The following is a 17472-nucleotide window of genomic DNA, read 5'->3' on the forward strand; positions in this document are numbered from 1 at the left end:
CGAAAGATGATAAGAATTAGAGATTTTTGCTTTTCCAATACTGATACTGGTACTGAAACCTTGAGCGATACACGTCTCGTAATTTTTTTTAAAGCAATTAAGAATTATATATATATATATATATATGTATATATACATCTAAAATTATTTGAATGAAGCACATATAAAATACAGCAGCTTTCTCACACAGCTCCCTTAGTTGCAAGTATTATACGGTGTAAAGTGTATCTTTCGATATGTATAAACACTTTAAATGTTCCAAAAATCAATCTTCGGAAAACCCGATTCATCAGGATTTGATTTTGAATCAGGATTTGATCAAATATCTAATAAGATATATCAAATTAAGTTTTAAACCATGTAAAGAAAAAAAAAAAAATAACAAAGGGTTTAGCAGCACCACACGGTGCTTCCTTCCGGTGTGCAGTATTTTTGGTTCACATGCCGAACTTCCTCCATGGTCACGTTCCTGACATTGATGAAAACCGAAATAAATAAATAAATAAATAAATAAATAAAAGGAAGGCATGAAAGAAAAAGGGGGGGGGGGGGGGGGGGGGAAAGACACCACGTTCTAACCGTAATACGGTTTGTAATACATTTGCAACGTTTAGTAGACACCCTCGTCCAGAGTGACTTACAGTACATAAGTGCTTTGTAGTCCCAAGCTAGTACTTATAGGGTCTAAGAGTACTATCAAGGAAATACCGTGTTCGAGTGGGGTTAGTACTGTAGCTTGAGTTGGTACAGCAATTAAAGCAATAGTATACAAGTTGAGGGCAAGGGCTGGGGAGGTAAGGGGTGGGTGGATGCTAATAGAGCATAGAAAACATATCAAATGTTTAAACTGAGGGAATGTATACTTTGGGAATACTGTTACTACAGTAGTATACTTTGGGAATACTGTTTACTACAGTAGTATACTTTGGTGTACTATTTGGGAATACTGTTTAGTACAGTAGTATACTTTGGTGTACTATTTGGGAATACTGTTTACTACAGTAGTATACTTTGGTGTACTGTCTGGGAATACTGTTTACTACAGTAGTATACTTTGGTGTACTATTTGGGAATACTGTTTAGTACAGTAGTATACTTTGGTGTACTGTCTGGGAATACTGTTTAGTACAGTAGTATACTTTGGTGTACTGTCTGGGAATACTGTTTAGTACAGTAGTATACTTTGGGAATACTGTTTACTACAGTAGTATACTTTGGGAAAACTGTTTACTACAGTAGTATACTTTGGTGTACTATTTGGGAATACTGTTTACTACAGTAGTATACTTTGGTGTACTGTCTGGGAATACTGTTTAGTACAGTAGTATACTTCGGTGTATTGTCTGGAATACTGTTTACTACAGTAGTATACTTTGGTGTACTGTCTGGGAACACTGTTTACTACAGTAGTATACTTTGGTGTTCTGTTTGGGAATACTGTTTACTACAGTAGTATACTTTGGTGTACTGTCTGGGAATACTGTTTAGTACAGTAGTATACTTTGGGAAAACTGTTTACTACAGTAGTATACTTTGGGAATACTGTTTACTACAGTAGTATACATTGGTGTACTGTTTGGAAATACTGTTTACTACAGTAGTATACTTTGGGAATACTGTTTACTACAGTAGTATACTTTGGTGTACTGTTTGGGAATACTGTTTAGTACAGTAGTATACTTTGGTGTACTGTCTGGGAATACTGTTTACTACAGTAGTACACTTTGGTGTACTGTCTGGGAATACTGTTTACTACAGTAGTATACTTTGGTATTCTGTTTGGGAATACTGTTTACTACAGTAGTATACTTTGGGAATACTGTTTACTACAGTAGTATACATTGGTGTACTGTTTGGGAATACTGTTTACTACAGTAGTATACGTTGGTGTACTGTTTGGGAATACTGTTTACTACAGTAGTATACGTTGGTGTACTGTTTGGGAATACTGTTTACTGCAGTAGTATACTGTACTGTACTGTAGTGTACTGTTTGGGAATACTGTATAGTACAGTAGTATACTGTAGTTTGCTATTTGGGAATACTGTTTACTACAGTGCTACACTGTAGTGTACTGTTTGGGAATATTGTTTAGTACAGTAGAATACTTTGGGAATACTGTTTACTACAGTAGTATACTTTGGGAATAGAACAAAGCTGCTTAGTATGGTAGCATTTTGTGGGACATTATTTTGAAAGCTTTTCAGTGCAGTACTGTTTAGTATTACATTAAGAGTCCAGGCATCGTTCTGATGAACTGTTTAGTACAGTACTGTAATATGCTGTGCAATTTGAAAACATCGGGGAGTAATATACAGTATATTAGTATACTAATTCGACATACAGTTAAATAGTAAGTATTAGGCTAATATTTTGACATATTATTTAGTAGTATATATTAGTGTACTAACTATATTTGGGCATACTGTTTAGTATAGTAATATGCTGTGGTGTACAATTTGATACACTGTTTAGTACTGTAGTAAGTTGTAATGTAATATTTATGTAATACGCTGTCTAGTATGCTGTTTTTAGTACAGTACTGTTTAGAATTGTAGTGTGTAGTATGTCTAGTATGTATTAGTGTACTACTCGAGCATACTCTTTAGTACAATAGTATGCTGTACTCATTTGACGTGCAGTTTATTGGTATGTATTAGTGTACTATTCGGTTATACTGTTTAGTAGGCTACGGTTCTGTTTAGTATAGGCTAGTAATATGAGTTGAGACATCATTTCTCATGATATTCAGTAGTGCACTTGTTTTACATACTGCTTAGTACAATAGTAAGCTTTGATATACTGTTTAATATAGTATGTTGAGGTAGTGTGATGCTATATTTGAAGCTATAGTACTGTATTATTTTGACACTCTGGGTTAGTTTGGGTTTCCTGTAGCCTGAGTGTGCACCTCGACACTGTTCTGTAGTAGCACGGATTCACCGCTAGAGGGCGAATCTGTCTGTTATCTTCATCTTCACAGTGAAGCTGTTAAGAAGCACATGATGTTTGAAAAGACGCTTCTAGCACACCACACACACACACACACACACACACACACACACACACACACACACACAGTGCATTTTGTGATTAAACACATCACATGTCAGATTGTACATGTGCATGAATTTATGTAATACTCTGAGTCTGGCACCTGGATGGTGCGTGGCGCGGTGAATGATGGGTAAACCGGGCTGTTTAGCTCATTGACAGCCTTTCAGCTGTTCCAGTGAAGAGTGGAGATGAGAAACATGTGTCCCAGTCACTTGACTCGTATTTCTTTAACAGACTCATGAGGAGGAGAAAATCTACATGTAGCCTATGTATGGTGTCTTTGTGCTGCTGTTGATGATGATGTTTTAAAGACATGGTGATGTGTGACCCTGCATGAAGTACAGGGTTAAATAACATGCTTCTTGTTATTGTTTCTTCCTTATTGTTGAAGGACGCTTCAGCAAATCCTTATTAAGAGAACAAAACAGCAGGGGGGGGGGGGGGAAATGTGCAGATTTGATGCTTGCTCATAGCACACATAGCACAGAAATAAACGTCAAACTGTTTTGTTTTTTCTTCCCCTTTTGTTCCATTCATGTTTTGGACCTTTCATGTTATGCACAATTTCACCTTGAAGCATTTAAACAACAACAGCAAAAAAAAGTAAGACATAGATGTTTACCGTGATAGTAACCGTCCAGAAATAAGAGAAGATACAGTTTGTTACCTTTCATTTTTTTTGTGTATTTACAAAGCTTTTTGGCATTTCAAGTCTGGGTCGATGTTTACTTCAATAATCCCTGTAGATTTATTGACTTGCCATGCCACAGATTGGTCTTGTTAGTGCTGAGAGACTTGTGTACTTACTAATGGATTGTGTTTAATCAAATAAAGCTTTAATTATGATTCAGTTTGAATTGTCTGAGACTTTAAGCTTTATTCCGTTCTCACCCTGTCGCATGAAATGATGGTAGATGAATGATGATATTGATTATGCTTATTTTTAAAAAAAAAAATTTTTAATGAGAGTAGATTAAAATACTAAAGAGGGAAATATAATATAAGTAGGTTATGTTTAATAGACGTGTGAAATTTAAAAGAAAATACAACACTACAGTTTATTATTATTATTATTATTATTATTATTATTATTATTATTATTATATTTTTTTGGTCCAGGAAAGATCTACATTTGTATCACTGCAGATACCTAAATCTGAGCAAACACGCCATGAAAATCTACTTCCTGAGTTATATAAGGATGAGATGAAACCCAAGGCCTTTATTAAATGAAGCTTGTTGTCTGTGCAGATGGTCAGAGATTAGAGGGAATAAACCCGAGAGTTTGTGTGATTCTGGGCCTGGTGTAGTTTGTGCACGTCATGCATAAATAAACAGGGCACGATATGAGATCTTAAATTAGTGATTAAATTACAAGATAGCGAGCTAAATGATCACTGCGTGTTGTAGGAGCGCGCGCGCGGACGGAGGAGAAGTGCCCCGACGGTCACGCGCTGTTTCACACCGCGGCACGCGCAGTTTTCACAGGAGACGGGAGGCGCTCGCGCACGGCTGCTGGCACCTGCGCGCACAGGTACACACACACACACACACACACACACACATACGCGCGCGCAAAAAAAAAAAAAAAAAAAAACTCGGAACAAGTGAGATGGATGAAAGAGCGCGCGACGACGTTCCTGTTATTGCTGTTGACATTTCGACACCTGCGGGAGAGAGAGAGAGAGAGAGAGAGAGAGAGAGAGAGAGCATGGCATATAGATAAATAAATGAAAGACAGACAGAATAACATACAGATGAAAAAATATATAGGCTAGAGAGAAAGAAAATAGAGCAAGAGATAGATAGATAGATAGATAGATAGACAGAAAGAGAGAAAGATATGTAGACAGTTATAGATGGATAAAAGAGAGAGAGAGAGAGAGAGAGGGAGAGAGAGAAGCGCGTTCACGCTAACCTGTGCACTCGCTCTATTAGAGGTCCCGTGATGTGACATATTCTCTCTCTCTCTCTCTCTCTCTCTCTAGCTTTCTCTCTCGCTCTCTCTCTCTCTCGCTTTCTCTCTCTCTCTCTCTCGCTCTCTCTCTCGCTTTCGCTCTCTCTCTCTCTCTGTAGTTGTACCTCCACCGCACCCCCACATCTCTCTCTCTCTCTCTCTCTCTCTCTCTCTCTGCACGAGGAGGAACTCTCTCCTGTGTGCTGTGAAGTTTAGGGAAACTCGACTCCGGATGAGAGTTTCGTCGTGTTCCGGTTGTACAGCAGAGTTGTTCGGATGTTTCCGGTGATGTCCTGAGTGCGTGCGTCTGTGCTGTCCGTGCTTCTGTCCATCTGCTGCCTTCCTGCGTTTTAATATCACCCCCCCGCCCCCCCACACACACCTTTCTCTAGTCCCCCTTTTCCCTCTCCGCTAAACCTCGCAGGTAACCGGGACTCGACTCCTGCACACGCGCGCGCGCCACACTAATGCCAATCCTCTTCCTCCTCCTCCTTCTGGAGTCCTTCCCTTCGCCTTGTGTAATTTGCTCGCGTGTGTGTGTGCGCGTGTGTGTGTGTGTGTGCGTGTGTGTGTGTGTGTGTGTGAAGCAGCCCGATGACCAGTCCGGAGATTTCACCTCATCCCTGAGCGCGCGCAGACAAAAAAAAACAACAAAACAACCAAAACCCCAAATACTCCAGTCTACACTCCGCGTGCTGTGAGTCTTCTCCTGCGGATAAACCGTGCAGCTGTTCGGTAAGTGACTGACTGACTGACACCGTGACTGAACTTCACGCACATGCACACACTCAAACGTGCGCGTGTGCGTGCGTGCCTGCGTGCGTGTTTGCGTGCGTATGTGCGTGTTAGCGGAGCTTTTACGCGTTCCTTAGACCATGCACAGACAAACTCTCTCTCTCTCTCTCTCTCTCTCTCTCTCTCTCTCTCTCTCTCAGTGCTTCAGTATTAGAGGTTGCTTGCATTTTTATTTTTGTGTTTAATGTTTATTTCCAGTCAGGAGGTGCACACATCTCCAGAATAATTGTCAGATCCCACTGTTGTCAGCATCCATCATGCTGGATTTACTATCTCTGCCTGCTGCAAGGAAACAGTTCAAAGTTTATTTAAAAAAAAAAAAAAAAAAAAAAAAAAAAAAAAAAAAAAATATATATATATATATATATATATATATATATATATATATATATATATATATGTGTGTGTATTTATTTTGTTATTATTATTCATTATTATTTTACCCAAAACACTGCTATTACTCCTCGGGTTTAATGCGTAAATGCGGCACATTTCCTGTAGATTAAAATCAAAACCTAAACAACAAATGATGCATTCAGTTCTGTAACTCTAATCAATCGTTTAATCAATACTATAGATTTACTCATTCATTTCCTCTCATCCTGTCCAAGGCATATCACATCATCTCTAAATTAAACAATAACGATGACACGGCGTTCCCTAAAGAAGGCAGAGTTTATTCATTTAAAAGGAAAAATTATATACATGTATAATAATTAATACTATATAAATCTAGGGATTCATCTGGTCCGGTTCTGAATATTTGATTTGTAATAAAGCCAGGTCATTCTGTGTTCAGAAATACACATGGAGAAAAACCCCACAATATTCATTACAGACTGTATTAAAAATGTTGATTTGCAATGATCCCCGTGTATAAAGGTAGGCTCGAGAAAGTAAAACGTTGATCATTGAAACGTTGACATTTTTTTTTCTTCTTCGTTATATTCATTAGCGTGTTAAAAGGACCTTTCTCTGTCGTGTGTATCCTTTTATATTTGTATCGTATATTTTTCGTGTAATCGTACAATCATTTGTTGTTGTTTACCGAATCATGTGCTTCATGCTGAATATCTGTATTATTATTATTATTATCCGGAGATAAACGCTCTAATCGTACACGTATTACATTTTTTTCTGTCATGTTATCTGTGTTGATCTTTCATATTGACTCGCTGGATGTTTATTCCGTATGGACTGTGTGTGTGTGTGTGTGTGTGTGAGAGAGAGTAAGTGAGTGAGTGAGTGAAGTTTTCTGTCATGATTATATTCCTCCAAATATTTAACAAGACATTGCATTGCATCTGAATCTCGTATTTGCTCGTCCACGCCGTCACCAGGCGCACGCCACGACGCCGAAGAATCGTGATTGAGTATTTATTCGTCTGCGTCGTTGGTTTCTTTCCCGTGTTGAAACGCCCCTCGAGAAGTGTTTCGTTTCTAGATATTTCTCAGTAGGAGTAACTTAGGCAGTGCTGCCGGTGTGGTGTTTATCTCTGGCTCAAATCAGGGATCGGTTTCCGAGAGAAGGGAAGGAGAAATACTTGGATTCTCTGTGTGTGTGTGTGTGTGTGTGTGTGCGTTTCTCTCTGTGTTTATCGTTATCTCTCACTCACTTCGCTTCGCTCTCTCTCTTATCAGACTTTTCAGTTTCTATACTGCAGCCAGGACGAATGTGGACCGTAACGAAGACCAGTTCAGACCAGTAACGCTTCACACAACGTGTATTTACACCCCTTCGCTTCTCATTGATTAACCACATCCCGACACATGCTCATTAATGTTCTGTAACCGCAGCTCTGACAGTACTACAGCTACAAATCACAGGGTTCTTATAATACGTTATCCTTTCTATAGTAACAGCTCATTCACAGGGACTTGTATAGCTGGCATTCCAGAAAAAAAAATCATCGATGTAGTGTTTATATACAGTATATAGTGTTTATATATAGTATATAGTGTTTATATATAGTATATAGTGTTTATATATAGTATAGTGTTTATATACAGTTTATAGTGTTTATATACAGTATATAGTGTTTATATATAGTTTATAGTGTTTAAATATAGTGTATAGTGTTTATATACAGTATATAGTGTTTATATACAGTTTATAGTGTTTATATACAGTATATAGTGTTTATATATAGTTTATAGTGTTTAAATATAGTATATAGTGTTTATATACAGTATATAGTGTTTATATACAGTTTATAGTGTTTATATACAGTATATAGTGTTTATATATAGTTTATAGTGTTTAAATATAGTATATAGTGTTTATATACAGTATATAGTGTTTATATATAGTATATAGTGTTTATATACAGTATATAGTGTTTATATATAGTTTATAGTGTTTAAATATAGTATATAGTGTTTATATACAGTATATAGTGTTTAAATATAGTATATAGTGTTTATATACAGTGTATAGTGTTTATATACAATATATAGTGTTTATATACAGTATGTAGTGTTTATATATATAGTATATAGTGTATATATGTAGTTTATAGTGTTTATATACAGTATATAGTGTTTATATATAGTTTATAGTGTTTATATATATAGTTTATAGTGTTTATATACAGTATATAGTGTTTATATACAATATATAGTGTTTATATACAGTTTATAGTGTTTATATATATAGTTTAGAGTGTTTATATACAGTATATAGTGTTTATATATAGTTTATAGTGTTTATATACAGTATATAGTGTTTATATATAGTATATAGTGTTTATATATAGTTTATAGTGTTTATATACAGTATATAGTGTTTATATATAGTATATAGTGTTTATATATAGTTTATAGTGTTTATATATAGTATATAGTGTTTATATACAGTATATAGTGTTTATATACAGTATATAGTGTTTATATATAGTTTATAGTGTTTATATACAGTATATAGTGTTTATATACAGTATATAGTGTTTATATATAGTTTATAGTGTTTATATACAGTATATAGTGTTTATATATAGTATATAGTGTTTATATACTGTATATAGTGAGTGCAGACTCAAAAGGAAGCCCATCCTCATCTGGGTGACCCCGGATAGTGGGATTAGAAATCAGTACTTTTCTACAACTGTATAATATAGAGTCGAGCAGTGCTAAGTGTGTTGGAAAGACCTTCAGCATGAGCATCAGGGCGATTTTTTTGCTTTAAGTCTATAATATCTAGGCGAAGTTATCCGCTGTATAATGAATGACATTCGAGCGTAGTTTTTAGCGAGTGCGATCATTAGGATGTCCACTCGAAAACATCCGCAATCATCTTTAGAGTACGGTACACGTGGGGCTATGCTCAGCAGCAGCAAGTGATTCTCAGGTGAATGAGGATGATCCCATCCCATCAGGATGGGCCAGGCAGTGCAGGAAGGTAGGCATATCATCAGGCAGCGTTAGTAACATGTGTAGCTGAACAGAGAGAGAGAGAGAGAGAGCTAGAGAGAGAGAGAGAGAGAGCCCAGAATATTAGGTATGCTCTTATCATTTAGTGATCAGTGGACTAGTTCAACAAACAGACTTCATATAAAACCATAATGAACTTTCTTTTACTTTCACACCATCTGTTGTTACCCAGATGAGGACGGGTTCCCTTCTGACTCTGGTTCCTCTCAAGGTTTCTTCCTCATATCACCTCAGGGAGTTTTTCCTCACCACCGTCACCACCGGCTCGCTCAATAGGGATAAACTCACACACTTAAAATCTCTATCCTGTGTTTATATGTTTCTGTAAAGCTGCTTTGAGACAACGTCCATCGTTAAACTCGCTATACGAATAAATTTGAATGGAATTAAACATGGTAAGAGGATGTAAATTGGGCGCAGAGTGCAAACAGGGACCCTGGCAAGACTAGCAATGACAGCATAGCTAAAAGGAAGAGCCAGAAGGTAACAGAGATATGATCTGCGCCTTTACCTAAGGGAAAAGTTATTAACAAAAAGCATGAGTAAACAAATATGTTTTCAGCCTTGATTTAAACACTGAGACTGTGTCTGAGTCCCGAACACTAATTGGAAGGCTGTTCCACAACTGTGGGGCTTTGTAAGAGAAAGAGCAGACCCCTGCTGTAGCCTAAACTATTCGAGGTACCAACAAATATCCTGCACCTTTTGATCGAAGCAGGTGTGGTGCATCATTAAAGACTAAAAGTTCACTCAGGTACTCTGGCGTGAGATCGTTCAGTGCTTTATAGGTCAGTAGAAGTATTTTATAATCAATGTGAGATTTCACTGGGAGCCAATGCAGTGTTGATAAGATCGGGGCGATGTGGTCGTATCTTCTGGTTGTAGTTAGGACTCTAGCAGCTGCATTCTGGACTAACTGGAGTTTGTTTATGTTCCTACTGGAACATCCAGACAGTAAGGCATTACAGTAATCCAGTCTAGAGGTGACGAAAGCATGAACTAGTTTTTTTTTTTTACATGTAGTGACATTATATTTCTTATCTTAGCAATATTTCTGAGATGAAAGAAGGCTATCCTAGTAATATTATCTACATGAGCATGAAATGAGAGACCGGGGTCAATAATCACACCGAGGTCTTTTACTGCTGCACACTTTTTCTGATCGTATCGCACACTGACGCGCGCTACAATTCCTGAAAGAACTCTGAGTTTCACTTTGTAGTGTATTTTTGTAGGTTTGATTTTGTAGGTTTTGAAAGTAACGTGAAAGTAAAGGAATTAGTAATCTGATGCCTTTTTACGTGCCGTAATCAGAAATGTAATCAGATTACGATTTTAAAGTAGTAATTAGTCATCTGTAGTGGATTACTGGTTTTTATGATGCCATGTTTATGAATAATTGCACCCAGAGGTAGTGAATATAGAGAGGGGGAAAAAAAAGCAGTGGGCCTAGAATAGAACCCTGTGGAACACCAAACTTTACCTTCGGATGCATAGAAACGGCATGCTTTACATCTAAAAACTGATAGTGATCAGGCAAATAAGACCTATAAGAGCCTTTTCCTTAAATCTGACAACATTTCTAGTCTGTCTAGAAGAATTGGGTGATGGCAGTGGTGTGTGTGTGTGTGTGTGTGTGTGTGTGTGTTTATAAATGGGGTAGGATTGGGATGTTCTCCCGCGTTGTCCCTCCTGCCATCCGTTCTAACTGGGTTTTGATCACAGGACAGGAAACAGTAAACAAATTCCTCAACATGTGGTGGCTTGCAGGGGCGTATTTTCCTTTTCTCTCTCTCTCTCTCTCTCTCGCGCTCTCTCTCTCTCTCTGTCTCTCTCTCCCTCCACAGCGAGCCAGCTTGCAGATCTCTTGGACTGCGCTGAATAGCGTTCTCCAAACCGTATGAATTATAAGGCTAATGGGCTTAAGAGGCTTGTCCTAACATCGTCTCTGCTTAGCCGCGCACAAGCTGGCTTAGACAAAGGCAAAAAATAGATCGCAAAACCAAAATACGCCCAATTTGAGGTCAGGATTAGAATGGATGAAAGGATCTAACTTTCTTTAAGAAGCCATAAAATATTCAATTGTTGGCAAATTGATAGATTTTTTTTTCTCCCCCTCTCGGCTTGCCAAGTGTGTATGTATTATGATAGCATTTTGGCATTTAAGTCATATGTGTTCATAAGCACAAAACTGGGGCAGGACGTCACAGAAAATAAAAACAGAATGAGAACAAAGTGAGTGATTTTTTTTCTTTCTGGTTGTGTGTGTGTGTGTGTGTGTGTGTGTGTGTGTGTGCGCCCAGAACAAGCTGTGTTTCTAGTGTGCACTCACTGCCCTGATTTAGCCACTAACACTCTCTAATTGGACAGTAATGTAACATGTGGATGAGGTCAGGTTACTTTCTAATGTTTCTCTAAATCTCTCTTGACTTGTCGAAAATACAAACGGAACAAGAATTTCCCTCATTTATTCATGTGGTGACTCATAAGCGGGATTTCTCACTGGCTCAAATCATTCGGTTCATGGAATCGTTTGGGAATTTTTTTTTTTTTTTTAAATAATTGATGAAATACATAATCTAAAAGCCAAAAGAATATCACTTACCTGAATATTCACACCAGCCAGTCGCTGATGTTGCTGCAGTGTAGTAGTATATATTGTTTAATATAGTAGATGCAGAGAACTTAATTAAATAACTGAGACAAAATTGTTACACTCGGTCATTTATTTATTGAGGAAAATGGTCCAGTGTTACATATCTGTGAGCGGTAAAAGTATATGGACGTTCGCGTTCGGTATGAGGTGTGACCCCCTTGTGCAGTAATAACTGTAACTAAACGTTCGGGGTAAGTGTTGATCGGTCCTGCGGATCGGCTCGGAGGAGTTTCATCCCGTTCCTCAGTACAGAACAGCTTCAACTCTGGGATGTTGGTGTGTTTCCTCACATGAACTGCTCGCTTCATGTCCTTCCACAACATTTCTACTGGATTAAGGTCAGGACTTTGACTCGGCCGTTCCACAACATCAACGTTATTCTTCTTTAAGCGTTCTCTGGTAGAAGGACTCGTGTGTTTAGGATCGTTATCTTGCTGCATGACCCGCTTTCTCTTCAGATTCAGATCACGGACAGATGTCCTGATATTTTCCTTTAGAATTCACTGGAATAATTCAGATTCATTGTTCCATCAATGATGGTGAGTCGTCCCGGCCCAGATGCAGCAAAACAGCCCCAAACCATGACACTACCACCACCATGTTTCACAGATGGGAGAAGGTTCTTATACTGGAATGCAGTGTTTTCCTTTCTCCAAATTTAACGCTTCTCATTTAAACCAAAAAATTCTATTTTAGTCTCATCCATCCACAAAACATTTTTCCACTAGCCTTCTGGCTCGTCCACGTGATCTTTAGCAAACTGCAGATGAGCAGCAATGTTCTTTTTTTTACTTAGTTTATTTATTTCCCTCAATAAATAAATGAGCAAGTATAATATGTTTGCTCTATCTATTTAATTGGGTTCTTTTTTTTGGGGGGGGGGGGGGGGGTCGGTCTACGTTTAGGACCTGTGTGAAAATCTGATGACGTTTTTGTCATATATTTATGCGGAAATATAGAAAATTCTAAAGGGTTCAGAAAAAAAAGAGTAAAGAAAAGGAACAAAGGAAGGAAGAGAGAAGAAATGAAGAGTGAGGAAAACCAGAGAAAGAGAAGAAAAAAGGGCAAAAACGAAAGATAAACAGCAGAGGACAAGATATATACATATACATCAAAAATAAAGAAAAAATGAGAATACAACAACGAGGAAAGAAAGAAAGAAAGAAAGAAAGAAAGAAAGGCAAACAGAAAGACAGGTTTCTCTCTTTCTTCAGAAATAAAATTACATTCAGAATAAAAACAAGTGGAAGACATGAAGGAGAGAAAGACGGAAACGAGAGAGAAGAAAAGTGTGGAGTAAACGTGAAAAAGAATTTAAAAAGGATGTGTGACAAAAGAGAAAGAGATATGAGAAAATCAAAAATAAAGAAATGGGAATAAAAATACAAAAGAGGACAAAAATACCACAGTTAAGACAAACAGACAGAAAGAAAGAGACAGAAAGAAAACGAAGGAAGGAAGGAAGAAAGAAGGAAAGAATGGTAGCATGAAAGAGAAAGAACGTGAAGGAAGGAAAGAAGGAAGGAGAAAATTAAGGATTGATGGAAGGAGGGAAGAGGAAAAGGAAATAAGGAGAGAAAGAAAGGAAATAGAGAGAAATGATTGGCAGGCTGGATGGAGAGAAAAGGATAAAGAGTATGAAAGAAAAAGAGAGAATGCGAAAGGAAGATCATCACAGAGATTTCCCGATAACTTTTTAAATCATCTTTAGTATGGTTTTCTCCCCAACGGCAGGAAGAGCAGCTGCTTGTTTGTTGTGAGCGCTGGAATAAAGTCCAGGATAAAACGTGCACCGAACACAGCTCAGAGATACCGTCTTACAGGAGCACGGGGTTCTACAGGGGCAGCATGCTGAAGGGTCTCTGCAGAACCTCCAAGTGTCCTCCAAACAGTGTGTAAGTGATACATGACAGAGGGCTTCAGAGGTGTATCACATAGCTTATCCTAAAAAGGTCTCCGGTGTGTGTGTGTGTGTGTGTGTGTGTGTGTGTGTGTGTGGAGGATTAACACTTTGATCAGTTAAAGATGAATGACGCTCGGAGGCTTTTTATCGCTCGGGACAATGACGAGCGTTCGTCATCTGAGAGACGGGGAGGTACGGCAGCGTTCACATGAATGGAGCTCCGTAGTATTTGTTCTTTCTCTGTCATCTAAACATCAAACAAGACGAGCGAGAAATGGAAAGCGGAGAGAAGTCTGTGTTGTTGTGGCTGTTCCGTTTCTAACTCGGAGTTTTGAAGTGGTTCGGCGTGAAAAGCCGCTGTCCGATATCCTAACTGGGGCTGGGAGTGGATAAAAAAATAACATATGGTACTGTATCAGTAGAACCCACCGGAGGAGCGTTGAGTATTTCACTGTGTGGTTTGCCTGAAACTTCTGCCCTTGATGTTAAATGCAGTGCGGCATACGGCGGAAGGGCAGGTATTAAAATTATTCTATTTTTAGAGATATACCGTATTTTTCAACTGATTTGTCAGCTGGAATGCTCTTATATTTCAGGGTCTTAAAACAGCATGATGAATCTGGAAATAAGGTGTGTATATATAAATATATATCACAAAACCTACAGTTGACTCCACCCGCCAAGTCATCACTTAAACAACTAAACCGCTTTAACAATAAAACATATATATATATATATACACACACACAAGGGTAAGGGCATAAAGGAGATGAAAATGTTCTGCTTGGACATTGGAGTGGTCCAAAATCCTCTACAAGTGCCTTAAAACCTGCCTTATTACCTTGTTCGATATCACAAAGGGTCAGTGCTGATTTATATATTAAATATTGGGGTGCCAATAATTTCAAAACCAACAACAAAATGCATCAAACTTTGTCTGTGTTTGAAGCAATATCGTACCGGAATTCATTTATACACTGTCCTTATAGTTGAGCTTAAACACAAACGGTTACAAAGGGTGCCGATACTTCTGGAGTTGTCTGTACGTATATGGCAGTACAACTATCTCGGATTTTCTTTCAACAATACAACTTGGCCGTTGATATACGAGTATCCATAAGCACCAATTGTGTGCCAGTAGGGTGCCAATACTTCTACACTTGACTCGGAATAAATAACAGTACAACGTTTCGATTTAGATTTTCTTGTCATTATACAACATCATCTTACTCTCCCTTCACACACAGCACTATACTAACCCGATACCAGAGAGGACGTATGTCAGTACTGTGTGGGATCGTCTGGAGAGTTTGATGTACAGAAATCAGTGCATTCTCACTCACCTTGTCTTTTTGTCTGATGTGCGTATTTCAGCCTGTTCCTGGGCTTATTGTACCAATTGGTTGCCTCTACGAGGGGGTTAAGTCTTTGGTTAAGACCAGACATCATCCAAATAAGCTGCAACTAACGATTATTTCCATAATCGATTGATCGGCCGATAATTTTTTCCGATTAATTGGATTTTGAAAAAACCTTCTGATGCCGTTTTTGTTTATTTAAAATAAAATCCACAAACTGAGTGTTACAAATATAAACTTTGGACTAAACCTGTACATTAACACAACTGTTTGTCCAATTTTATATATATATATATATATATATATATATATATATATATATATATATATGTAATCCAAATGACATACTATATATGTGTGTATATATATATATATATATATATATATATATATATATAGTCCAAATGACATACTATGTATGTGTATATATATAGTCCAAATGACGTACTATATATATATGTACATATAGTCCAAATGACATACTATATATAGTCCAAATGACATACTATATATAGTCCAAATGACGTACTATATATATATATGTACATATAGTCCAAATGACATACTATATATAGTCCAAATGACGTACTATATATATATATATGTACATATAGTCCAAATGACATACTATATATAGTCCAAATGACGTACTATATATATATATATATATATATATATATATATATATATATATATATATATATATATATATGAACATATAGTCCAAATGACTACATATATATATATATATAGTGCAAATGACGTACTATATATATATAGTGTATAGTATGTCATTTGGGACAAAACTTTAGTATTTACTGTACTGTCCGATGCGCGTTTTCGGAAGAGAAGTAACACAAAGAGTAAACATGCCCCGTGCCGCGTGATAACGATATTTGTTGACAGCGATTTTCATAATCGATTATTATGGATTTTATCGATTAGTTGTTGCGGCTCTAGTTGTGGTTGATTTGCAGCTCTGTGGTATCATCCGGAGCATTTCATTTGCAGAAATTAGTGCATTCTCACTGACCTCGTCTTTTCATCTGTTGCCTTGGTGCATATTTCAGCCTGTTCCTGGGCTTATTTTACTAATTGGTGGCCTGCGCTTGCTCAATACCGATTTGCCTTTGATCATCTCGGATCATTACGTTTACCTCATTAATTTGCTTGATGCCTTGCTTGTCTCTCCACCTCACCTCCCCCCTCCTTTCTTTTCTATTCTGCCACATTTCAGGGTCCATGTGAAAAATTGGATTAATAATACATCTTATGAGCCAAGAGAAAATGAAAAATCCTTTCGCCGCTCCGTCTCCACGTCTCTCCGTCTCTCCGTCTCGCTTTGCCCAGCATGAAAGACGTGGACCAAACAATGCCTGATGAAAGGATGATCAGTCGATACGAGCTGCTATTGTTGTCGAATCTGGGCTGAAGAGAGCACATGAGCTGGGTGGAGATGGAGACCGTACGTTATTATATCCCTATAAACAGCAGCCCCGCGCTTATTAAATCATTTCATCATTTAAAGACACTGCGTCGGGGGTTTTAATAAGGATTTTGTTTGAAGTACTTCTAGAGTGCTGTTATTCGCTTCTCTAATCGGAGTAGGGGTGCCAATAATTGTGACACAGGTATTTTGCAGAGCATAACTATTTCCTAAGTGCTGTTATTCCTTCCTTAGAAGGCTTCGCCATGTATAACACCTAAGGTGCGGGGGGGCAATAATTTTGAAACCATATATTGTGATCATGGATAAACTTTTTATTCGTTTTTTTTTTTTTTTTGGGGGGGGGGTTTGTTTTTAATAATTAATAACTGACTGGAAGAAGCTGATGTGATAAAACACAGTTAAAACTTTGTACATGATCTTTAAAATGATAAAATGTATACTTTTTTTTTTTTTTGTAAAAATTCACAACCTTATAATATTTACAGTACCAATCTTCAGTGTTCAATATTTATTTATTTTTTTTCGAATTTTAATATCAAATCATTTTACAGGTGAAAAGAAAGAAAATGCACGAATAAATCATAATATATTCGTTCGTTAGTAATACTTCGTTTCGTTCGTAATAATTGGGTTTTATGTGATCCTTTGAAGTACTCGTATGGATGTAAACAATACACAATAAACATATATATATATATATATATATATATATATATATATATATATATATATATATATATATATCAATATTATAATATATATCATTTATAATGCAAATCTAAATATAATTTTTTACATCTAAAAATTAAATACATGCATTATAAATGTGTTTATTAATAATGAATAAATGTATTAATATTCATAACT

At 37.1% G+C, this 17472-nt stretch overlaps 1 protein-coding gene across 2 annotated transcripts in view; it reads left to right on the forward strand.

Annotated features, from left to right (window-relative positions):
• Positions 1–5659: 5659 nt before the first annotated feature.
• sox5 (SRY-box transcription factor 5) overlaps positions 5660–17472 on the forward strand; it is a 279205-nt gene continuing 267392 nt past the window's right edge. For both annotated transcript variants that reach the window (XM_053650130.1, XM_053650129.1), the window contains exon 1: positions 5660–5749. The gene's annotated coding sequence lies outside the window, so the exon portion shown is untranslated. The remainder of the gene's footprint in view (positions 5750–17472) is intronic.

The sequence above is a fragment of the Ictalurus furcatus genome, chromosome 19, assembly GCF_023375685.1.
Source record: "Ictalurus furcatus strain D&B chromosome 19, Billie_1.0, whole genome shotgun sequence".
Taxonomy (NCBI): domain Eukaryota; kingdom Metazoa; phylum Chordata; class Actinopteri; order Siluriformes; family Ictaluridae; genus Ictalurus; species Ictalurus furcatus.